Below are 3,910 nucleotides of genomic sequence, written 5' to 3'. Positions count from 1 at the left end.
TTTTCACAGGTAAAACACAATGGGAATTTTCGGGAAATATTCCAGGGACCCCCCTAAAGGTGTAGACATATGGGATCACTATGGGTACCCCCATTTTTATCTCCTGAAGGAAGTCAGGGTTTCTAATAGCCGCAGCAGGTGCATAAATGCGGCTTTGAATAAGGTGATGCAGAAGAGCATTTAGAAGTTTTTTTGAGGAAAAATAACTATGCCCAGGAAATTTGGGGTACTTGAAAATGGGGTTCAGCATATTTTAAAGTTGCTAAAGTGAGTTGAAAAAATCATGAAAAACCCACCTGCCGCAAGCAGCTGCAATGAAAAAAAAACACCTGGGGCATACTTAGGGACCACCCCAGAGTAAAGTTCACTAGTTTTTAAGTTTGTCCCCCCCCAATTTTTTTTTCCGTCCCCAAATTCAAAGTGATTTTTTGGGGTGTCCATAAGTGTTTTTTTTTACAGTATACCTTTGGGGTACTGTCTGAAGGCTGCAAGGGGGTTCCCGCAACGTTGCACCCCTAAACCCCAATTCTGCATTTTTTTCCGCCTGCTATTCATAGGCGATACTTTTTCGCCTATTACATGGCATTGACTTTCCGCCTAGGCGGAAAGTCTTCCAAATTGAATACGGGGTAAAAGCCAAACAGGCGAAAATGACGTCATCAACGAAAAGTTTTCGCCGAAAAAAAGCGAAAACGGACTTTTCGACTCAAATTGAATACGGCACTAAAACTCTGGAAGTGAGTGTACATCCTGAAACGTGCTTTACAGATAAACAATTGTATAAATAATCAGTGATTTGCAGATTGTAAACAAGCTTTACCGCTACTTGTACTACACAGAATAAAAGCGAATTGCTCATAGGTTACTGTGGATTTTGTACATTTTCATCAAATGTGTCCACTATACATAAGGGAGTATCCACATTCCAACCGATCTAGCTAACCCACTAGGTGATGTAGGCTCCTCTTCCTAGTCCCTAGGTGTATTTTTAATTTTTTTTTGGCGTGAGTCCCCCTTGGTCTGAACAGGCCCTAATGATGAACAGCTGTGATGTAAGGGGGTATTCAGGATATATGATGAGTAGAAGCGATTAATGTTTCTTGTAGAACTATTTTTTAAACAGCTCTCAAAGGCAATTATGTTTCTTATATAGCATAGCATATTCCGTTGCAATTTACAATTGGAAACATTAACCACTGAACTGACGATTTTTTACCGGCAATTTTTTAAAATTTTGTGGTATTTTGAAAAGTGTACTACTAGATTAAAAAAAACCTGTGTCCTTAAGCCCCCCATTACAAAGTCACTTTTCACCCCACCTCGTCACCCATCACTAGTGCATTTTTTATTATTAAGCCCCCCCTCCCCTCCAGGTTTTACCCCTCCTTAACGCTCCCCTCCCATCGCCAAACTACCCGGAACCATAAACTCCCATCCCCAACACAAACACATATGGAGCCTTTTTTCATAGGGATGGCCATTGGTGGGTTAACTATCAACGTAACTATCATCAGTGGTGTGAAACAATCATGAAACAGCCAATGATTTTACCCGATTGCCATCCCTACTGTCATGCAACTGATGATCAGTCCCCCCCTGCTGATTGAGGCCGGCTACCCAGATGGCTATTGCTCTCTGCAGCCATCGGGTATATGCAGGGGGAGGGCAGTGCTGGCTTCCACCAGGGTGGATGTTTCTTAGATGTATGTAACATGATTTTGAGACAGATTGAATGTGGGTACCAAAGGACAGTTCAGAGTCAAGGATGACACCAAGGCAGCGGGCTTGTGGGGTGGGGTTAATTGTAGTGTTAACAGTGACAGATATCAGGTTGATACCTACTATTGGCTGGTGGAAATATAATTCTGTTTTGGAAATAATGAGAGATATGGTAAATCTTACCTTTGTTAACTTCTTCAAAATCCATAGGATCCACAGGTAGACCTTGGGGTGTAGGCGGTGGTTGAGGACCCGGCCCCAGTCAGTTAAAGCTTTAGCTCCCAGGATGCATTGGTCCATCCCCCTATACCCCACCCCCGAGGCACCTCAGTTAGTGACAAGCCAAAGGCTGGAGAAGAGAGAAGACTGGTACACACAAGAATCTCACTCTCACGGAGGTGACGGGAAACCGGTGACCAGAAACAAAGCCCATATATAGCCAGGTACATCAGGGCCGGTGCCCTATGGAGCCTATGGACTTCGAAGAAAAGTTAACAAAACGTAAGTTTTACCATAACTCATTTTCTTCTTCAGGGTCCATAGGCCATTGGGTCCATTGGGTATGTCCCAAAGCAGTCCTTTAAGGGTGGGGACGTTCCTGCACTGAGAGGAGAATCCAGCACCCAAAGGAAGCATCCTGAGAGGCAAAAGGTGTCAAATGCAAAGAACCTCAGAAAGGTATGGACAGAGGACCACGTGTCCGCTTTACAAAGCTGCTTAGCTGAGGCGCCACGGTGAGCTACCCACTGGCCACAGAACGAGTAGTAGCCAGAACAGGAAGGCTTGCCTGCATGTAAGCCTGTGAGATAAACATGCAAAGCCATCTAGCCAATGTTTGTTGGCTGGCCATCCCTTCTTGAGAAATCCAGAGCGCACAAATAATTAAACTGATTTCCGAAAGGAAATGGTACGTACCACATATACACTAAGGGCACGGACCAATTCCAAGGAGGCCTCACCTATTGAGAGGTCTGGTGATTGATATGCCGGGACACCAATTTTCTCATTAATGTGGAAACTAGTAACAATTTTTGGAAGGAAACCAGGGCGGGTCCGAAGCACAGCCCTGTTCTGATAGATTATTAGAAATGGGGAACGACAGTAGAGCGCCCCTAATTCTGACACTCTTCTGGCGGATGCCATAGCCAGAAGAAAAAGTATTCACTGTTCGCCACTTCAGTTCCACAAATCCAGGGATTCAAATGGAGGACGCTGGAGGGCAAGAACTACTGACAAATCCCAAATGAGCTACTGGTTGAATCCAGGCACCCTGGAGGAAGGTGTGGATATCCGGTAGCAGAGCAAGTCTACGCTGGAACCAAATGGACAGAGCAGTGACATGCACTTTCAGTGAGGCCAGGCGGAGTCCAAGGTCCAATCCAGCTTGAAGGAAGACCAGGACACTGGAAATCCTAAACACTTAGGGGTTGTAGCTTCTGGAAAGACACCATTGGAAATATGTATGCCACAGTGTGGTAGATCCGAGCAGAGGCTGGCTTACGAGTATAGTTTTGACTACAGAGCTAGAGAATCCTTTGGACCTCAGGAGGGATGTCTCAAGAGCCACGCCGTCAAAGACAACCCAGGTCCGTTCGTTGAGGCAGCAGGAACGGAGTGTCGATGGAGAGACTCCGAAGATCTGAGTACCAATAACATCTGGTCCAAGCTGGAGAAACCAGCAGGACAGTGCCTCCATCTTGTTTGAACTTCCGAAGAACTCGAGGAAGAAGGGAGAATGGAGGGAACAGGTAAGCAAACTGGAAGGTCCACTTCACTAACAATGCAACTACGAAGGTTGCCTCACCTTCCCAATCGAGAACTCCCAGAAAGAACACCGCAGAGATGGCCGGGATGTGACCCTCGGCCCATGTTAGAATGCGTGACACTTCTGTCATTGCTGCCCAACTTCGAGTGCCTCCTTGATGATTGATGTAAGCTACTGTTGTGGCATTGTCAGACTGAACCTGAACAGGCTTTCCATGAAGTATGTGCTGGGCCAGTTTGAGGGCCCTGTAGACAGCTTGAAGTTCCAATATGTTGATTAGCAGGGTTGATTCGACCGATGTCCAATGGCCCTGAAAGAAGTGTGGACCGTTACTGCATCCCAGCCGACCGGAGACTGGCGTCCTTTGTTAGGATTACCCAGTCCGGGATCCAAAAGAGGGCGACTCTGTCAGATGAGATGTCTGTA

Source organism: Taudactylus pleione, unplaced genomic scaffold (genome assembly GCF_031769625.1).
Source record: "Taudactylus pleione unplaced genomic scaffold, aTauple2 ptg000233l, whole genome shotgun sequence".
NCBI lineage: Eukaryota > Metazoa > Chordata > Amphibia > Anura > Myobatrachidae > Taudactylus > Taudactylus pleione.
Note: the sequence above shows the minus strand (reverse complement) of the source record.